Here is a 22,763-nt window from a genome sequence, read left to right as displayed (position 1 = left end):
TTGTGTTCCCTTTGCTGTGCTTCTTGCAGCTGCCTTTCTCACTACTTTAGCTTCAACCCACTTTGTCAAGTAGTCTATGGCCACAATGAAGTAGCGTGCTTGTGTTCCCTGGCGACTGGATGTATGGGTCCCAGGAAGTCAATCCCTCATTTTTATAATCATTGTTGAGCGGTAACTGTTGTTAGGGGGTTGAAATCCTTGTATTGGGGTTTGATTGTTCTTTGACATACATCACATTATTTGACATAGTCGCGTAAGCATCTGCCCAAAGGGTTCGCCACCAATATCCTGCTAAGAGGATTTTTCTTGATGTTGCTTCCCTTGCAAAGTGTCCTCCTACAATGCCTTCACGCACTTCACAGATGATGAGTGGGATTTCATGTGGCACAATGCATCTACACACGATGTGATCTTTGCCCATTTTATAGAGTTGGCCGATTATCAATTGATTATGTTTTTGGCTAGTCGCACATCTGGCAGGGGTCTGCCTGTCATTAAGTATCCATTGATATCCACATACCAATCTTGAACAGCATCTATTTGAAATAGTGTGGCATCTAGCAAGTCATCTTCTATTCAGTGGCTTCTTCTGTCAACTTGACATGGGACATGTGATCAGCAATGTAGCGTTGGGCACCTTGGTGGATCACTATATTGAAATTGAATTCTTGAAGCATGAGGAGCCATCTGGTTACCCCACATTGACTATTACTGCCGTGTCATGATTTTGCATTATCAGTCTATCAGTTCCCCAATCATGGAGGATTGATGCTTCACACAACCAAGGATGCCCAAGCAAGATTTGATAAGATTTCATGAAGAGATCCAAGATTGTGAGCTGAATAGTAAAGTAGACTCCTGCTTTTTTTGTGGATACTCCATCCACTATACCCAAGGTCTTTGTACATGAATCATTTGCAAGGCGTATGTTGAAATGATCCATTTGCATTGGTGGGAGACGCCATTCATCATAGATATCCTTGGATAGGACATTCACACCTACTTCACCATCCACAATGGCTTGATCTCATCATATGCTTTATCGATCAAAGGCATGGTGAGGTTGCATATGTCATCTCTTTCACCCATCTACACACGGATATCTTCAATTTTGTCCATAGGTGGAGGGGGATTTCCATCCTTTGAAATTCTCCCAGAGATTGAGACAATTTTGTAAGAGGATTCCCATGGGAATGGACACAGGGCAACTAAGAATGCTAGAGAGTGTGGCACCTTGCAGTTGTCGTGGTGGAACATTATTTTTTGGATTTTGTTGCTAGAATAGAGGCTTGAATATAGTGTCAATACTTGGTGGGGCCAAGTCAAGGATTGGATCATGTGCTTGCTTCTCAGCGTCGAATTGAGCTTCTTCTTTTTCCACCCATTGTCGAAGTGCTTGAAATTGAGCCTTCTCCACTTCTGCATTAGGGTATGGATCTTCTTTCGTTTTAGGACCTGGACCTAATCTTGATGTGCTTGGCTTCTCATTGCTTGGTGGAGGAATAGACACTTGTGCTTTCTTTTGGTAGGTCTTCTTGATTGAATTAGAATAGTGGGCACTTGGTTGCCTGTTTTTGTTGGCTTGTAATTACATGCACGTGCTAAAATGACTGCGGGCCCTAGATTGTGATGATCTACCCCAATAACGCAGATTGGGACGTTAATCTTAGCCTCATTTTGTTATGGGACCTTAGTTTTCAAGGGACAATCCATACAAGCATGGCCAACGCCTCACACTCTACAGAGTGGTTAGAAACTAGCGGTGCTACCATGATGAGGGCATCTGCGATCTGTCGCCAATGCGAGGGTGGCGAGGAGGGCTTTGTTGTCGACGCAAGGTTTCGAGGCTTTTTGTCACCTACAGGTATATTGGTGTCATCGTTTGTAGTATAAGCATAGCTTAGGACCTCGGGTCGTATTCTGGTGAGAGACATAGGCTTAAGTGTGGGAAGCAAACATTGTGCATGCTTGTGTGGTGAAAGGAACATTCATCAACATGGTCGAGGTAATGATGGCTTTCACCTCCAAAGGTTTAGAAAGAGTTTAAGGGTTAGAAGGAGGTTCAAGGTATATAGTAAGGGTTCCAAGGTTTAGAAGAGGTTCCAGGGTCTAGAAGGGGTTTCAGGGTTATAAGGAGGATCTAAGGTTTAGAGTAGAGTACATGATGGAGAACTCATCTCCCTCGCTAATCATAGAGGTCAGGGGTTGAGGAAGTAATCTAAGAGGGTAAGGGTTTAGGGGGAGCATAGAAGTGGGAGAGGAAGAAGTGTAAGAGCATGGGGGTGGAGGAGAGAGAGGAGAAGGGAGGAGGAGAGGGAGAAGAGGAGTTGCAAGGTCAGAGGAGAGGGGAGTAGGAGGAAAGGTTAGGACATGCTTTTGGACATGGAGTGCAAGGGAGCATGGACACTTGGAGACAATTGCATGGAACACCAAAGTAGAACTCAACACAATGCCCCAAAGAGTGTGGGCTTCATTTCATTATGGGATATGTTATTTTAAGACTTTCTGCATGATGGAGTCATATTTAGTTTGCACAGCAGCCATACAATTTTTATTCTCCTCTACATCTTCAAAGGAGAGTGGCTCCTCCTCACTGCATATGCTCTCAAAAGCATAATCAATAATTAATCCAAATGCATGACAAAATGTTGAGCGTCTCCTATAAGGTAATGGATTAACCATCCCATTCTCACATATCCTACCTAACAACCATTTGGGCATCCATTTGGATGCTTGAATTGTTGTCATTTCCTTATTCATTGCATCCTCACAATCGCCTCATCTATGAGCATATTAGTAGGCTAACCTCTTGCTAAAATGGGCTATTATCTTGTTACTATGGGTTGCATTTCAACACCTTGATGTGAACTTGAAAGATTATGTCTGGATAGCTCATATTGTATAGAGGATTCAAGGAAGGAAACACATCCTGCAGATAAATTTCATGCTATTTTGTGCATGAAAGCAAAGGATGAACTGAGTTTTCCACAAACACAACATATCCACTTCCTACAATCTACTTGCTAGCTAGATGGTAGAGGCAGTATCCTTTGCTTTTGGAACTATAACCGACCAAAATACATTTTATAGCTTTGTAATCAAGCTTCGATGACTGTTGCTCTAGCACTAATGCATATGCCATGCATCCAGACACTCAGAATGAATCATAATTTTCTAATAGCTCTATTTAATCCATCCTTTGGGAATGATGCATGATGCATTTCCCCCAAGATCCACCCCTTACAAACATGATGGGGCACGAGCATGTATCTATGGCATCTTAAACACCAGATCATGTCCTTGCAAACACTAAAAGCTATGAAATTTAAGATGTTGAAGTAGGGCATGCCAAAGATCTACATCTACCATTTCTAAAGTAATAGCCACTAACAAAGCATCCTGTGCAACTCTTTCACACTAATCCATCCTATATATGCCATGGCATAATGTACCTAAAGTGAATGATGTCCCCATTTAAACGTCATGTACTAAGCATCTGTCATCAACAACATAACAACTAAACTAGCCCTAGCAATAGCTAAAACTAATAGTAGGTTCTTCTCAATTTCAGGTACCCACAAAACATTAGAAAGTCGGTGTCCCACCATTTTTTGCGACAAGCAATACTTTGCCAACTCATTTGACTAGATATGAATAGTTGTTCACACATGTGATTGTAACTCCATGAGATGCATTCGCAAGAGAGGTAAACATACTATGCTATGGACTAATGTGCTTGCTAGCACCACTATCAAAATATCAATATTGGCATTTGATACTCAAAGTCATGTATCATGAAGGGATAGCTACACACTACTCAGAATGCTCGATTCTTATCATATGCATGAGTGTGTGTAAGATTCACTAAGTCCTTCTATCCACTAGATGTAGGAGTGTTAGTCATTGCCCTGCTTGCATTTTTCTTCATTTCCTTCTCAATCTACTTGTTGCACTCATGGATGTAATGTCCATCCTTCTGTAATCATTGCACTTTCCCTTTTTCTCTTTCTCATGCCCCTTCTAGGCATCCTTGCCAGAAGTACTGGTGGAAGTAGGCTAGCTTCTATTACCCCTTTACCCTTATGGACTGTAGCAAAAGCTGAATCTACACAAACCATTGTGGTTTTGCCTAGCCTACTCCTCTTGCAAGAGTAATTTATGTTAGATTCATATAAAGTTTTGCCATGACTACGTATATGTTTATGGCTAGCAACTAGGATGCATTCCCATTTGATGGCATTTAATATCACGAGCATCAACGAAGCATGTGCAACAAACTCATCTACACTAGCTAAGTGTTCCTTAAGGTTTTTCACCTTAGCCACAAACTCATCAAATTGCCTTCACAAAAATGCAACGTTTGATTCCTTATCCCTAGCCTCCTTCGCAAACTTACACAAACAGATATGCAGAATGATGTTCCTTTTCGTGGACAATGCAATCAAGGCATGTGCATTTGCATCTTTACCATCCCATCAGAAGGGAGGGAAGGTGGAGCAGAGAATGGGGAGCGAGAATGTGTAAGGTATGCAAAGGGGGGTGCAAAGAGGAGGGAAAGTTATGTTCATTTTTCATTAGTGTTGTGTGACGCATACGCACACAATGCCCCACTTCAACGTCACACCATAGCATTACAAAATGCAAAATTGGAGCTGGGGACTAAGGAGGCCTATGGCTGGATTGAAGAGGAATCTAAAGTCCTCATCTGTGTTGCACTTTCTCAATCATCCTAACTGTGGCAGGAACAGTCTGTGAGGAAAGAGTATCTGTAGCCCCCTCGTGGTCAGAAACTGGGGCTAGTGTATCTAAAGGCCCCTCCTGATGTGGAACTGTAGTGTCTACGACTGCAGCAACATCCACCTCTAGAGTCTAAGGTAAGGGAGCCACTCTGATAGCTCTCCATCATGGTACTGGGTGTGCTGAGGACTTTGGGCACCCTGCTGCCCCTGGTGGTCCTGGGATGTGCGAAGCAGGGTGCCCTGCTGCTCCTGGTGGTCTTGGAGTGCGTGATACAAGGTGCTGGGGAGGTGCAATCGGGGTAGTACGAAGGAGCCACACTAGAAGACCTCTTGGGTCTTTTTCTCTTCCTTGGACACTCTCTAGCAAAGTGCCCAAGGATCCTGCAAATCCTGCACAGGTCCTGTCTACCTACAATCGAAACTGGTATTGCCTCAACATAAGGTTTCTCAGGCTCACTTGGTGTGGCTTGTTGAGTTACCGGATCATCTAAAGAATCACCACCATGTTTTAGAGAGGTCTTAGGGCACTTGACAGCGCTCCACAATGCCTCACCAATAAGCACTGCATCCATAGTGGGAAATGGCAAGAGCATATCACTATTGATAGACTTGTTCACTATCACTGATACATTTTCCGCCCCAATCTTCACACCACTACAATAGCTCTCTGGATCTATGACACACACTGCACCAATTGCAACCACTTCACTCCCCACCATCATCATGACCTTGTCCCCACATCTGGCAACCATTCCCTACAATTATGAATACAAGAAATGAGATTTTGAAAAAATTACAACCAAATAATTTCATAAGACCAACAAAGATTGGCACCAGTGCCATCCTCCAAAATCCCACATTGAGAATGGCCCTGCTTCCAATCTCCATGTGGGTCTAGCAAATGTTAAATTTTCCCGTGCGGAATGTATTTAGGTTTGTGGATCATGGCATTGGTGCCAATAGCCATAAACCAACATGGAGAATGGCACCAAAGCCATTGTCCATAGGGAAATTTAAAATTAGCTAGACCCACATGGAGATTGGCACTAGTGCCATTCTCCATGTGGGGTTGTGAAGAATGGCACTGGTGCCATTCTCCATAAATCAACATGGAATCTCCAAAAACCTTGTGGGAAGCGGATCTAGACAAAATTTACATGAAATTATTTTTTCTAAATTTTCTAATGATTTTCATGGAAACCTCCCATGAAAAAAGAGACATTGTGGAGATTGGCATCAGTGCCATGCTCAAAAAACCCATGTGAGGAAGGGAGGCGGGTGGCGGGAGAGGGCAGCGAGGGGGAGGAGGGGCAGCAGGCAGGTGGGGAGGGGCAGCGAGGGAGGGCTGTGAGGGAGGGGAGAGGGCAGCAAAGGGGGGGGGGGGAGGGAGAAGGCAATGAGGGGGGGGAAGGGCAGCAAGGGGGGGGAAGGGAGAGGGGGGGGGCTAGCGAGGAGGAGGGTAAGGGAGGGGCTGACGGAGGGGGCAGCAGAGCTTCATGGGGAGGAGCAGCAGCTCACACTCTTTCAAAATGGCATTTTGGTAAAGTATTGTGCCATTAGCTAAAAAATGTAAGTGAGGATTCCACAGATGTCTTCTTTCAAGGGTGGACGTGGCTCTTTTATGTGGACAAGTCTTTATGAAGTCTACATACCAAATTGAAAACGTCTTAATAATTTATGCAAGGACAAAGCTATCGAGTTTAGACAGTTTTCACCCGTCCTACCAAATGTTAACACATAAGGTCTTGCCCCGGAGTGGACCTCGAGCCTTGCCACCTTATGGATTGTGTCCATCAATTCCAAGGCACTAGCACTATCTCCAAAACCCTTACCTAATTTGTGTGTACCGAGTTAGGCTACTAGTAATCTCCTATGTTTTGGTGCTTGAAGAGGCATATAAGTGGATTGGCACCTAACAACCCTCTTGATTGCATCTCCCATCGTGACTCAATTTGCTTGAGCTAGAGATTATGGTTCTAGCCGTTGGGCCTCCGTTAACCAACTACATAGGCTGCACCCCAACATCAAGTCCCCAATTGGCGACAGTAATGCTCAATATAAATCAACAATCCGAAAAGTGTTGATCATGGGAAAAGAGAAACTGGCTGTCAGAAAACCCAGTCTGTTTCGTGAGAACCCAGCTCACCGCCTATGGAATCTCTAACACAGGGGCTATACCAAGGTGCAGGTCTATACATTCAGCAAATACCTTGTGCGGTAATGACATAAAAGAGGGGGGGGGAGGAACAATCCCACTTTGATCCAGTCATGACAATACGAATAATGGCAAGCATCATTAACGTTTCCTGCACCAAATGCCTCAATTTTGAGGAAGAAAGAAAGCAGGGTGCGGAAGGTTGTGCCAAATTCAGAGAGAGAGAGAGAGAGTTGCAATACCACTTTGAGAGGATGAAAGGAAAAAGGGGGGTGGAGAAGGGAGAAGATCAACTGCCCAAAAAAGAATTGTTCAGAAAATCCTAATGTGATTCAGATAATAAAAGGGCAACCCTGGTTTTTTCAACAGTCACTTTCCTAAAGCATCCAAAAAAAGATCTCAAATAACACAATTTGAGCCAAGCAGTTACTTTGAGAGCAGGCTATCTTAAACATGTATAGACCACCAATCCCAAACGCAATACCACCTCAACACAAATAATGAACCCTCCGGCAGCAGCAAGAGCCAAAAAGCAAAACAGAACCATGGCAAATGTTTATTTGTATTCTATATTAACCATGCTTAGCTGAATATGTATAGAGTATGATGTTCTATGCTTAGGGAGGTACCCTGATTATGTATAGAGTACGTTCTTCTATAATGAGATTCAAACTAGCCATGCCGAATGGGTATCTATGATGCAGAACAACCATAACCTCCATGCCTGAGATGACCCTTTTAGTGCAAGGAATCAACAAAAACTAGTCTATGCTGGAAGGCCTTATTTCTAGCACAGCATGTGCTTTGAGGACAGAAAATATAATCTGCACTCACACTTGATCACTGAGAATTTTTTACTTGCATAGCATACGATATTCGTGACAGAAGGAATAGCCTCTGGTCCATGCACCAACTTCACTTCGAAATCCATGGTTTCCTCTGCCTCTGAGAAAATACAAAACCACCATATGATCGTTAGGCCCCATAGTAAAACAACAACAAATTCCACTTGAAAACTTCACTTGGGCAATAATTGCAACATAATCTCAATTAGCATGATCTGGACATGTCAACCTTACAGTGAGCTCGAGAATTTGCGGCTTGAAGTGTCCATCCTTCGGAGCTTTAACCGGTAGACCTCCGACAGCTCAGTGGGATGTTCCCACGTACGGCCCAAGGTCCATAGAGGCCGTATGAAAGAAAGGAACTGTCATTCAGAATCATCATACACGCCCTCGTTATCTGAGGGATCATCAAATGTCCTCATGTCCAGATGATAACGAAGTATCCCACCAATTCCTCCAAATCCTCTGCAGAACTGAGATCCTTCCTGTGACTTGTTGGTGACAAATTCCAGGGTGCATCCAAACGTCTTATACTCATTAGCGAACCACTCCAGCAAGGATGTCTTCTCTTCCACCTCAAGTTCTACACCAGTGTTCGGATCCTTGTAGTTAGACTGATCTAGGACCTGCTCCTTATTTAAGTGCTTGATCCCAACCTCTCCCGTCACTGAGTTCTTCAGCACACAACGATTAACTTCCAGATTTTCCCAGACAATTAGGATTTCGACCGCTCCCATTTCTAAAGCTCTTAGTGTGTCGTCAATCCCGAAGACATATTTCCCCGTATCCTGACTAATCTCCTCGAAGTACTTGCTGATGAGGCGCTTCTCCTGGACAAACTTGACATTTGCAAGAATTTCTGCAGAAAGCTCGATGGCTTGATTGAATCCGTTTTCCCCCCCATACGAAACGTCTACAACGTTCAGAACTTTGGCTTGAAGGCGGGGATCAAACATGTCGGATTGACTCAACTCGGTCTTAAAGTCAGCTGATCCCGCCAAAATCAGGCCCGCTACGTTGGGCTGGCTGGTGGCTGGATTTACGAAGAACTGCGTCGCCATTTCTGCAGTTTTCCTCACATAGTTGTGCCGCTTTTCCAATCGGAGCCGAGCAAACCGGAGGGCCGACTGTCCTCCTCGCCCGTGCTTCTTCGGAAGATCCACCGTGAACTTGTGAAGAATCTCGCGCGTGTTCCCGCTCAAAGTCCCGAACAAGGTCCCGTTACCATCCATGACAATAAACCCAAACTTGTCGTCCGACTCGAGCAATTCGTTGAGCGCCTCCGTATGAAACTTGTTATCACAGAGATACAGCGACGAGTTTATAGGCCTAAACGGCTCGAAATCGATGGTTACCTTCTTCTCTTTCCCATCCTCGGTGACGATGGTACCGGTGTAAAGCACAAGGCCATGGGGAGGCACCTTGTTGTAGAGCTTGAGGCGCTGCTGCGCGGAGGTGATGGCACCGAGGACGGACTGGCGATTGACGCGGTTTTTGATGTTGGAAGCGGTGCCGAATTCATCACCAAGCATTTTGGTGACGCGGGAGACCTGATCACGGGGGGGCATGATGAGGGAGATCATGCTGGTACCGTTACCACGGGCGGATTCAAGGGCTTTGATGAGCTTTTTGATTTTCCACATTTGGATGTTAGTGTCACCATGATCGGCCATGGAAGGAAGCTATGGAGGGAGGGAGCTCGAAGCTTCGAAGCGTGGCTATGGCGGAAAGCCTGTGCAGGCTCTCAAAGCTTTAAACAGCAAAACGCTTCTTTTCTTAAAAAGACGATCATCTCTTGTATTGAACATCTTGTCCTTATTTTAAAGTCCTTGTTTGAAGACAAGCATCTCCCGGTTAAAAAAAGCCTCTCCTTTTCTTTTCTTTTTCTTTTTTTCTCAAAAGACATCACTTTGTACTCTTTGAGTATACTATTTTTATTATTGCCTCTCTTTCTTTTTGGCCTGCCTAAGGCTCGAAAATGGCCATTTTTGGCCTTCCACAGGGAGGCCTTACTAAAGGGGAGGCCTGCTTCCAAATTGAAAATGCTTTTTTTAATATTTTTTTAATGACGATTTTTCCTGCTATTTTTCTCCTCCACATTTTCAGGTCTCTCTCTCTCTCTCTCTCTCTCTCTCTCTCTCTCTCTCTCTCTCTCTGTCTCATCCCTTTCAATTCATCATCTCCGCCCTCTTTCACTATTTGGATCTCCTACAGATCTTATGAATGATTTATTATCATTCACCCTCTCTTTCTTTTTTTCCCCTGCTTTTAGCAATCCCTTCTTTTTTTCGCACAGGCGACTCACTCACGTTGCAAAGGACTTCCCTCCCTAGCCTTTGTACACACCACCGATCGCATGGGTTGATGACGTTTTCAAACTGCTGCCACGACATCAATAGTGCGAGAGAGCCTTGTGTGTCTTTGCATGTCATTGCTGCTAAAATTCTGCAACTTCCAAAGTCGGTCTTCGCCACGGGCTTTTATAGCAGAGGGGATGCAAGGGAATTGGTGAGAGAGTCGAAGAACTCGTGTTACAAGCTATTTGATAGGGTAGACCACCAGATTTCCCGGTCCAACAGGTGCTAGAATCTAGGAAAACAATGGAGATAGGCTAGCAGTCCAAAGCTAGTGCAGACAGCTCGCGGGGCCTTTCTCAAACATACAATAATGAAAACAGGTTACTAGTAGCGCTCTCCCAACACTATTGTTTAAAAAATGTTAATTAACTCGGGCTGCTTCTAATGGAGAAACATTTTACCTTTAGGCTAAAACTAGCCCAATGCAAGAAAAATTCATTTGCTTTCACTAACTACTACTTACCACTACATTAGGCAGCAGTGCCTGTGCACTCTTGGTAGCAGGAATGCTAAAGTGGAGGATTGAAACTCTTGTTGTGAACTTCCACATGAATTTTTGTTTTTAAACTTAGTTGAGTTGTGTGTTTCAAATTGGCATTTATGGAGATCAACCTACAAAGCCTTTCACCTTCAAGACTTGGAAGCGCCTTTTTAATGGAAAAATTGTTTGCTTTCTCTTTTGCATCCCAAAGCTCACTTTACCGGGAGGTAGTGCCCACGACTTGTGCACTCTTGTTTATTAGTGCTATAATGGAGAATTTGATTCTCCGTTGCATGTGTAATTTTTAAAAAGTTAATTGAGTTGAGCTTCTTTTTATGGAGATCATTCTACAAAGCTTTGCCAAAACTGTCCTTAAATAGCCCAACGCACAAGAAAATTAATTGGCTTCCTCTTTGAATCCAAAAGCGCCACACTTGTGCACTCTTGTTATTATTATTTTTGGGTATTTTGAGAGAATTAAGGAAAAGCTCAGCGGTCATGACTCGTGTTCGTGGGATCAAGTCCATGTTTGACACCACACCCAAAAAGGCCTCTAGCACATGCACTCATTCCTCCTACATTTTTCATCCTCATTATGGCTTCTTATGGAGCTAAGTGGGCAAGTTATTATTTATATGTAGAACTTTCTTCTTGGTCCCATCGTATGCGGCCTAGGGCTTAATCAACATCATGCCCCTACAAAAGCTTGTCCTAGTGTGGCTTGTTCTACACCACGCGCTTGCTACTTCATGAAATATTGTTCTCTTTTGAATCCACCGAATGCTATGCCGTCTTGAATAAGCCTCATTTTCCACGATAGTGGGTGAGTGATAGCCTACATTTTCATGTGGTATGAGATGGTTTGCATCATAAGGACCATATTCTTTGTGGTGTAGTTATATGCCATCATAAGGCACTAATTTGAGCTAGCTACATCATATGATGTGGAAGAGCTTTGAGATATTTGCACCCTCCTTGCATCATGTGTCCCACAACCATACTTTTTATATGTGTGGTTGAAGACCTTCGACAATGGCCAATTGTATGAAGTAACAATTTGGTTTAAAACTTCTTCTTATAAAGGTCTTCAAGATATTTGATCCCTCTTGCACAGCGCATGTGGAGCCACTGCTATCGATTGGGCAGTTATCATATAGCTTCAAACTATTGGCACGTAGTTTTAGGAATTAGACATACTACATGCATGAGCAATGTGATCTATTTTATTTGAACTTGGACTTGACAAAATTCATCGGTTCTCATGATCATAAAATCTAAGATTAGGATTACATCAGTGCATTGTGGGCACCTTTAGTGATATTGAAAATTTATTGTCACTCTCCAAGACCCCTATTGAGAAGAAGATTCACCCTATTCAAAAAAAGATCTCAATCTTTTCCTTTACCCTCTTTTTTCCTTGACCCTTTCTTGTATGCTCAATATACCACCTTGAAGCCTCTTTTTGCCCCTAACCTCCTCCTTTATATTCAAGTCAAAATATTTTCTTCATTTTGGCTACTACTTGCCAACCATTGTATACGTACACTAGCTAATCAATCAATGGAGAATTGATTTAAACAAAATGTCATCTCATGTTAGCAAGGGGCAAATTCACCATGCAAGTGGTCTTGCCGCTACGCTTGCTCCTCCCTCCACTGATAAGTCTACTAATCCTATTCCAAATATAAAGTAAATCAAAGTAAAAGAAAAAATAAGCTCAAAAGAATTATGGAATTGTTTTCCAAGACTATCTTTACATAGAGAACAAAAAGCTTCACTGGGACATATATAAATAAAGGAAGGTCAAATAAAAAAGGGTGTAAACCTTATAGGTAGTGGGGTATGCCCATAAACATGCAACTAACCACGATCTGTTTAGCATTCTCTATACTCTTCTATGTAATTGTTTATAAAGCTTAGCTAAAAAGGAGTTTGCTCTGTAAACCTTATAAGTACTCATAGCAATACTAAACATGGTCTTTTTTATGCACTTTCTATACTATTATAAGCATTTTTTGACAAATTTTTTATATGGGGTGGGTAAAGACAAATTTTCTCTATGGGCTGGGTAAACACAATATATGTATGCAAGTCTTAGCTATGAAAAAAAACTTAATAGAAAAGTGCATAACAAAACTTGGATTTTAAATTCGACTATATGCTCTCATATATTGTCAAGACATAATAACAATGAAATACAAATATTAAAAACATGAAATGCCATAATCAAACTTTTGCTAGCTATCATGCAAGCCTCAACTTCATCCAATGTAACCTTATTTGTATTAGCCCTCTTGAATTTTTAAAAATCATGAACAAAGTACAAGAATACGTGTTTTCTAGAGATTAGATGAATCCTATGTTTTCCTTATTTATTTAAACACATAAATTTATTTGTATGGATACTTTTATTTGCCTGAAGAATTTTATTGTACAGATAATGTGATGTACATAAAGGAAAAACGGGCCCTTCCCATTTATTCTCATGAACACCAATTGGCTTTTGCTACCTTCTAATCCTTTTGATTGGTCCCTTTTCCATCGTCCCTACTTCCATAGCCTCTCCCACATTGACTAGCCTTCATCATTATGTAGGTGATCTCTTGAAACTTGTAGATTCAGGACAAAATAGGAACTTTGTCCTATTGTGGGAAGTGTACTGCAATCTATAGGATTTATATTACTATTTTTAAAAGGTTGTTTAGGATTTGGTTTTGTTTTGCAATCCTGATAGTCTATTCATGTCTCAATTGGCATTTTTCCTATTTTGGATAGTGTGTTGCAACCTTGAGATTAAATATTGTAGTGAAACTTCATAGAGAAGACTTATTTTTAGCCATTAGAGTTTGTTAGGAACCTTTATTGTACTTTGAAACTCAAAACACGAAGAAACGACTTTTCTTAATCTTGTATTGAATGTCAAAAGATTATAAAAACCTTTCCTTTGGTCACTATAGACTTTTAGAAACCATTATTGTACGTATCTATAGCAATAAATGCAAAAATCTTGGATTGAAACGAACACTTGGAATATTGACAATTAGAAACCAATACACTTCAAAATAACCCTTCCCTTTTTCCACTACATACATTTAGAAATTGTTATTGTACTTTAAAACTCAAACACTGTGAAATCCCTTTCTCACTCTTGTATTAAAACTTCAACACTTGAAAAATTCTCTCCTCTTCCCACTAAAGACTTTTAGAAAACTTTTTTGTAGTCATGTAGAAATCTTATAGCAAAATGAAACACTTGGCATAGCTCTTATCTCCATAAATTTCTTAGCCTTTTTAAAGTAACAGAATAATTATTTGTGAACATATTTTGTATAACTATATTATACATATTTAATATATTCATTGAAAAACATCATATAAAATGTTTTTACCAACATTTTCAAAATTTGTGATTCGTGAATAGATTTGCAAATCTTGTTCAAATTCATGATTTTTTCAAAATTCACTCAAATAAATGCAACCTAGGTCTAAAGACAACATGTTCCCCTAGTTGCACGTGCACAAATTTATCCCCCACCTCCTTATGTGTGCAAACTCTTCCCCGCTTCTTCCCCCTACTCTTGTTGCACCTACTACTTTCCATCCAACTTTGCCTCCACCACACATTCACATGTTCAACCTATGTTGGCATCCACACACTTCTATTTTACCTCGTTTGGGAACTAGACCTAGCCTCTTCCACACACATGGATGCCACCATATGCTCTGCCTCTACAAATTGATATACTCTGCTCCCTACACATCCCAAGTACTTTCCTCCTACACATGCACAAGGTTCCTCCCACCTCCCACATGATGCACAACCTCACCCTCACGCTCAGCACACTAGTACATGCACTTTCACCTACACATGCTTCTCCCTCACTACCAATGCAAGCAAGTACCATAGTGCAAGCTCCTCCCTATCCAATGTTGAGACATCCACTTCTTATCAAATGCTATAGTGAGATCTAGCTCACACAACAACTTGAGCAAAGTTATAATTAGAGAATATTCCTTTGATCCATAGCCTTGGCATAGTTTTATATTGGAGGTACAAATACAAACATATATTGGAGGGATAAATACAAACATGTGGCACCATTGCCACTTGATTTATTTGAATCTTTTGATTTTTATTACTATAAACATGGCAATTGTATTTTTTAGGTTGCAAAGTTGCACATGTTTCGAAGATCATAGTGCTTATGCTTCAAAGTGAAAATTTATTTGAAGTGGTAATATTGGCCATTGTCATAGCACGTTATTCATGTAAATTTATGTCTCCTTTAAATGCACTCTATGATGGGGCTTCAAAGAAAGTCTAAGATGATGAGCAAAAATCCATTAGATTCCCCTCTTTTTTGTTCAAGACACATTGTCCCTACATTCAAAATGAGCAATCAATAGATATAGTTAGCCAAAGGTGGCCTATTTATGGCATATGAAAGTGGCTAGAATTTTGTTGCAATGCTTCATCAAATAGAAGGTATGCTGACAAGCAACAAACCCTCATTGACTTTATTTAGCAAGTTTATGTCCATGATGTCTTGTAAAGATGCATCGATTGGTCTGGCAAGCATCATCTCTCAAGGACAAGGAAGGTCCATCCCATGAAGAAAAACCATGAAAGGATTGAGTGTTGGATCTAATGAAATTTATCCCTCATTGTACGCATGAGAGTGGTTAATATGGCTTAATGGAAGGGGGGGCTGTGATGGTTGACACGTGTACTTTGGGGACTTTAGTCCCATATACAATGTTGCAATAAGGTGGTCCTTGAATATAATGAGGAATGAAGACCCTCCAGAGCATCCCTCTAGATTTTTTAGTACACTCTAGAGGCTTGCATTGCTAGAGGCATCAGAGCTAATAGCGGTTTTGGTAGACTATGGACTCTGTGAAGACTATCGTGGGATGTGGTGAGACTCATGGCAACCTCTGTGCGACTAGCGGTGGCATCTCCGATTGATGATTGCTTAATTTAAGTGTACCTCCACATGGCATCCTTTATAAGCTTTTGTTGATAGCCTTGAGTTGGCATGGCCATGGACGATACTCATGTGTTGTGGCATGCATGTGTGTGTGACAGGCATCCATGGTACCTCAGGATGGATGGTCATGATGGGTGGTCCAAGGGATTGGACACATGGTTAATTTAGAGTGGGTGACTTGTGGTAGAGAGGGTGACTTGTGGTTGGTGAGGGTGACTCAAGGGGCGGCTTGGTTATATGTGTGTGCATTGGGGGACAAAGGCTATATGTGTGTGTGCTTTGAGGATTCCCCATAGGGGGTATTGGAGGTGGTGGCCTTCACCCCTCATTGCATGTGTAAATATGGCTTAATTGAAGATGGGGCTGATACTATACTTTGGGGACTTTTGTCTCACATACATTGTTGCAATAAGGTGGTCCTTGAATATAATGAGGGATGAAGACCCTCCTGAGCATCCCTTCTAGGATCTTTTGGGAGGCTTTGGAGGCTTCCATGGTTAGCGAGTGAGGCAATAGGACCTCCATACCAAAGATGCATTCTTACGTGATGCATGTCACGCTCACTGTGACAACACAGAGGCAAAGTTAGTGAGGCCTTGTTTGCTATGCCACAAGCACATAGCCAATTAAAAGAGCTAGAATAAGTAGCCATCCCTTTTGTTAAAAAGGGAGTTACAACATCAAGATAATAGGACTAGGTTGCCTTTCTAAGCATGGCAAACCAAAGGCTATGAGCAAAAGTTGAGGTTTTGGAAGTTGAGATCATGAGATATGGGATTTGGACAAGGCATTTGACTCATTCAATTTCACGCAATTCAATAGGTTAAGTGTGTGCAAGTCCCAGTGGAAAAGGGTCATGAAGCATTATAGAAAACATTCAAGAAAACATATATCTTTTTCAAAGGATCATTCTATCCTTTGAATAAAAACAATCACATGATATTTTGTAAAATGGAAAGAGTGTTTGGCCATATGTATCTACATTTTACTTCTTGAAGTCAAACGATTTTAACATCCTTTTACACACCACATTATAAGGATCAATTAAGCGTTTTGCATACGTATTAGATTCAACAATGTCTTAAAATGCACACAAGCTTTCATCATTAGAAAGAAAGGTAATGCACATCCTTATTGTTTTGGATTAATAAGACTATCCTCTAAACAATTTATCTCCTTTCAGACATGAATCATAAAGAGATTGGGGGAATATTTCTTTATAAAAAAATTAATCGAAGATTTTTTGTCATTTCCTATATGCTTTTGTTTTTTTGGAATAATCCATACGTCTTTTTTGGGGGGGTGTGGGGTGGTGGGGGGTGGGGTGTAGGATTTGAGGGGGAACAAGAGGGGAGGAATGTGGAGGCTATGTTCATTTTCAATGCAAGAGGGAGAAAGTGTGGGTATGGATTCACAGTCCACAAGACCAAAGGGGTAACATAAGCTAGCCTACTTCCACTAGTACTTCTGGCAAGGATGTGTAGGAGGGGTGTAAGAAAGAGAAGAAGGGCAAGTGCAATGATTACAAAAGGATGGACATTACATCCATGAGTGCAACAAGTGGATTGAGAAGGAAATGAAGAAAAATGTAGGCATGGCAATGACTAACACTCCTACATCTAGTGGGGAAAAGGACTTAGTGAATCTTACATACACTCATGCATATGATGAGAATCGGACATTCTGAGTGGTGTGTAGCTATCCCTTCATGATACATGACTTTGAGTATTGATATTTTGATAGTGGTGCTAGCAAGCACATTAGTCCATAGCATAGTATGTTTACCTCTCTTGAGAATGCATCTCATGGAGTTACAATCACATGTGTGAACAACTAGTCATATCTAGTAAAAGGAGTTGACAAAGTGTTGCTCGTCGCAAAAAATGGTGGGACATTGACTCTCTAATTTTTTGTGGGTACATGAAATGAAGAAGAACCTACTATTAGTTTTAGCTATTGATTTAGTTTTGTTATGTTGTTGATGACAGATGCTCGGTTCATGATGTTTGGAATGGGGACATCATTTACTTTAGGTACATTATGCCATGGCATATATAGGATGGATTAGTGTGAAAGAGTTACACAGGATGCTTTGTCAGTGGGGCTACTACTTCAGAAATGGTAGATGTAGATCTTTGGCATGCCCTATTTCAACATCTTAAATTTCATAGCTTTTAGTGTTTGTAAGGACATGATATTGTGTTTGAGATGCCAAAGATACATGCTCCTACCCCATCGTGTTTGTAAGGGGTGGGTCTTGTGGGAAATGCATCATGTATCATTCCCAAAGGACAGATTAGTTGGAGTTATTAGAAAATTATGGCTCATTTCAAGTGTTTGGATGCTTGGCATATGCATTAGTGCTAGAGCAATAGTTACTGAAGCTTGATTACAAAGATATAAAATGTATTCTTGTCGGTTATAGTTCCAAAACCAAAGGATACTACCTCTACCCTCTAGCTACCAAGTAGATTGTAGGAAGTGGATAAGTTGTGTTTGTGGAAAACTCACTACATCCTTTGCTTTCTTGCACAAAATAGCATGAAATGTATATGTAGGATGTGTTTACTTCCTTGAATCCTCTAAACAATATGAGCTAGCCAGATGTACATCTTTCAAACTCACATTAAGGTGCTGAACTAAAACCCATAGTAATGGGATAATAGCCCATTTTAGCAAGAGGTTAGCCTACTAATATGCTCATAGATGAGGCGACTATGGAGGATGCAATGAATGAGGAAATGACAACTACTCAAGCATCCAAATGGATGCCCAAATGGCTGTTAGGTAGGATACATGAGAATGGGATGGCTAATCCATTACCTTATAGGAGACGCTCAACATTTGTCATGCATTTGGATTAATTGTGGTTAATTATGATTTTGAGAGCATATGCAGGTCTTACAATTCCTACATGTAGAGAGAGAAGCTCTCCAACTTGTACAAATACCCCATAATGGAATGAAGCCCACACTCTTTGGGCATTGTGCTGAGGTCTACTTTGGTGTTCCATGCAATTGCGTCCACGTATCCATGCTTCCTTTCACTTCACGTCCAAAAGCCTGTCCTAACCTTGCCTCCTACTCCCCTCTCCTCCAACCTTGCAACTCCTCCTCTCCTAAAGCACGTCCAAAAGCATGTCCTGACCTTGCCTCCTACTTCCCTCTCCTCCAACCTTGGAACTCCTCCTCTCCCTCTCCTCCTTCCTTCTCCTCCCTCTCCTCCACCCCCATGCTCTTACGCCTTCTTCCTCTCCTACTTCTATGCTCCCCCTAAGCCCTTACCCTCTTAGATTAGTTCCTCAACCCCTCACCTCCATGATCAACGAGGGAGACGAGTTCTCCATCAACTTGGTCAAGGTAATGAAGGCTTTTGCTTGCATTGGGGGTTGAAAGGTTTAGAAAGAGTCTAAGGATTAAAAGGAGGTTTAGGGTTTAGAAGACACCGATATATCTATAGGTGACAAAAAGCCTCGGAACCCTGCATACAATGAACACCCGGCTCTTCTTGTAGAAGCCATGGGATAGAGCCAACATTTGGTGCCACTCCCGGGAGACTAGTGTCTCAAGTAACAAGTAGACATATGTGAAAGAGCGATCCATGATAACCTTGAAAAGTTATGGGCATGGAAAGGTTTTACTGTAACCCTAAACCCCTCTCACCTCCATTCCTATAAAAACCCCCTCATTCTTCTTCTTCCACATCTAGCCTCCATCCTCTACCCCATTTTGAGCCCTACGCAAGACCCTCCTCCCTCTCCATCGACCACCACCCTCCTTCCATCCTCATCGTTGAGCCCTTCTCATAGCGATAACGTCGCCATCCCCCCACCATCCATTCATCCTCAACAATCCCGGTACATGACAAGATTTGGGAGAGCGTTGTAGGTGATCATCTCCTCCTCCCTTTAAAATTTTGTCAACTTTTCCATCACCTCCCCCCCTCCACCGACCCCACCACCACCTTGCCACCCACCTCCCACCCCCACCCACCCCGGCCCCCTCTCCATCACCATCCCCACCCCCCAAACCCCCCTCCAACCCCTCTCCCTCCTTCACCCCCCCCACCCCCCTGTCCTCCACCCCCACCACCACCCACCTACCCCCCCTCCATTACCCACAAACCCCCCCTCCACTTCCCCCCTCACCTCTCTCTCTCTCTCTCTAGGCCACCTTAAAGGCAAGCATCTCACAGGCAGCAGTGCCCACTCATGGTAGCGTGTCAATGGCGGCCTATCCCAAGGCCACCCATGCATTGATGACGATGCCCACCTCGCCACCCTCGCATCTCCATGCCACCGCCTCCACTCGCTCCACGCGACCTCCTCTGACTGCCTCGGCTCCTTCTCGCCTCTCCGCTCGACACTCCTCCCCCATACCATCCCTCCACCACAACCGCCTCATACTCTCTCCTCCCACCACCTCCTTAACTCCTCGCCACTCCCCCACCGGGCTGGCAGCAACGGTGGTTGCCCCCCCCCCTTTCCCAAAAAAAAAGTGCCCGAATCCTAACCCTACATAGGTGAACTAGGGTAGGTTAGGTTGGATTTTGGTCAAGTTAGCGAATTTGTAGTTAGTGGACTAACTGTAGTTAGTTAAACTAACTAAACTTGCTGACTAATTGAACTTAGTTAGGCTCACTTAGTTAGGGGAGCTGAACTAGTTGAACTAGCTAGCAGTTAGCCCAACTTAATTAAGGTTAGTCCACTTGCCCCTAAGGTCCATTCACACATAGACTTAAAGTCTAAAGTACATTCACACAAACACTTAAGCCCAAAGACCGCCCCAAAAGGCCATTTTTTCACCCCTCCTTTAACCAACCATAATGCGCCCATTTGGGATCCAAATTGGATCCCATTAGAGCCAAGATTTCACACACGGAAACACCACAGTACGTGAAATGTTTCCAGCCCAAGAAACATCATTTTGGCATCCCTATCACTCGTTAATTTGCACCCCCATGTGGGCTATTGTTTTCACTAATTCGCTCATAACTTTTACCCATGACCTTGAATTGACGATCTGTTTGCACTGGCACATTCGTGCACTCAAGGGAGACAATCCTAGGCACAATTATAACATAATGGTCCCTAATACACTGACCCATGTCTAGCCCCCCTAACACATATACATCAACAACTGGACTTGAGGAGGATGTACCATATCGACCTCTCGATAATTTTGCAAAAAAACTCCAAAAAATACACTAGAAATGCTTGCAGAGTACATGTAAACTTGGAGGATGAAATTCAACTAGATGAGAGCAGCTCTTTGAGGGCTTTTGTTGTGCAATGAAAGATATAGGACTAGAGAAGACCAAGCTTGGGTGAAGTGTCACATCAGGTCGTCATAGCCAAATCTCTAATATCGATTGGTTTTTTCGTTAGTATGCCTCAATTACTGCAGCATTTGCCTTCAAATTTGAGCCTTGGATAGCTCTTGGTGTCGCCCAACTTCCTCTAAGAGGAATTACCGAACTATAACTCCAACAGGTTGCATTTCAAGAAATTGCGCGGACTATAAATATTGTTGGCACGGGTTGTAGGAGCACTAACTTCGCAATTTCTCCAAGGTGGACATGTGCCCTAGTGAGGGGAAGCTACAATAGAAAGGGCTTGGGAAATGGTGGTATGTAGGTGGAGAACAAGCTTAAGGAAATTCAAGAAGGAAAGAGGGAGAGAAAATCTTCATTTGGGAAAGATGAAGAATCTAGGAGAATCTTAGTGGAATCCAAGAGGACTCAAGGAGGCTCATGGAGGCTGAGTGGCTGTGATACCACATGTAATTCCATGTAGAAACAATGAGACACAAATGTGGTTGTTTATTCATAGAGTGGTTACATATATAGGCAACTATCTCCATGTAGGTAGATCCCAGATCCACAATCATCTCCCTGATTATCTCAATCGATCACCTTCTATGATCACTCACTCATCACACCAACCTGACACACCTAACTAGTACCTTCTAGCACACCTACACTCACACACTTCTTGTATAGTACTCCAATCCCATAGGCACACGCACACACACATCAATTTTCCCCTTCAGCCAACTACGCTCGCAGCCAATGTCTTCGACCAACCTCCCCAAATTCCCCCTTTGTAATTAATCCAATCCATTTGACTCCTCCAATTTACAACATGCAGATTGCCATTGCAATGATGGTGACCTTGACCTAGAAGTGGATGGGGACAATTTCTTTCTCTATCGCAACAATTATGACCGACACAATAACAATCAAGGCAGGCAAAACTAGAATTTGGGGCGATCAAGCAAGATTCGTCCGGCATTTTGATGCTGCATGTCGAGCAGGAGGGGATCAATCAGTTGAAACCAAGGTAGCATGGTTACCCATGGCCTTAATTGACGAAGCCTCTGAATGGTATCTCGACCTTATAGTGGAAGAACGAGAGCCACATGGGACTTGGCGCAAACCAAATTCAAGAGGTGGTTCCAAATGGAAAGACTTCAAGATGATCCCTCTTTCCAACTAAGCAAGCTCGAATAAGGTCACAAGGAAGATGTATGCACTTACTTGGGCAAAATGAAGTGCCTGATTGCAAAGTGTGACCCACGTCAAGTACCTGATAGCTTGGTTCATTGCAGGCCTAAGGAAGAAAATCCGCAAGGACATAAAAAATATTGGCAGTTATGAGACATTCACAGATGCTCATGCGGCAGCAATTGAGATAGCAGATGGAATGACAGATTTTGACATAGTAGTGATGATGTAAGAGCAAGTGCACACGAAAAGCACTCTAAAAAGGACAAAGCCAAGTCAACTACAGAAACATCTAATGAAGATTTCCTAGAGGCCATGACCATGAAGCTAAGAGAAGAAATGATGCATGCCATGGAACAAAAGCTTCACATGTCTTAGCCACCACCTCTGACTTATCCAAGGGGAGAAAATGTGTGATATCCACATTGCATGGCCATTCATGCAACAAAAGAATGTCCCATCCTAAGTGGCAGGATCAATGCACAAGCCAATTAACCGCCAAGGTTATGGTGCCACATCTGCATAGTCAGTGGGGCATGAGCGCCCCGCCCTCAACAAAACCAGTCAGCACCCATCCCAGTGTACAGGCAATACTTGCACAAGCATCACTAGCTCTGAGCCTGAATCTTGTTCCAAGCCCCACAAATTACTCAGAAATCAAAATCTGTAATCCGCAACAATATCCAAGAGC

The 22,763-nt window shown here is 42.5% G+C and overlaps 1 pseudogene across 1 annotated transcript; it reads right to left on the bottom strand.

Annotated features, from left to right (window-relative positions):
• Positions 1-7,375: 7,375 nt before the first annotated feature.
• LOC147888427 (eukaryotic peptide chain release factor subunit 1-2 pseudogene) lies at positions 7,376-9,491 on the bottom strand (annotated as a pseudogene). Its single transcript, XR_015543029.1, has 2 exons — positions 7,974-9,491; positions 7,376-7,839 (listed from the first exon to the last, which is right to left on the bottom strand). The product of XR_015543029.1 is annotated as a eukaryotic peptide chain release factor subunit 1-2 pseudogene (transcript).
• Positions 9,492-22,763: the final 13,272 nt, after the last annotated feature.

This window comes from Dipteris shenzhenensis, chromosome 21 (assembly GCF_047967505.1).
Source record: "Dipteris shenzhenensis isolate YYH24624 ecotype China chromosome 21, Dip_SZ_1.0, whole genome shotgun sequence".
NCBI lineage: Eukaryota > Viridiplantae > Streptophyta > Polypodiopsida > Gleicheniales > Dipteridaceae > Dipteris > Dipteris shenzhenensis.
Note: the sequence above shows the minus strand (reverse complement) of the source record. Positions and strands in the feature narration are given on the sequence as shown.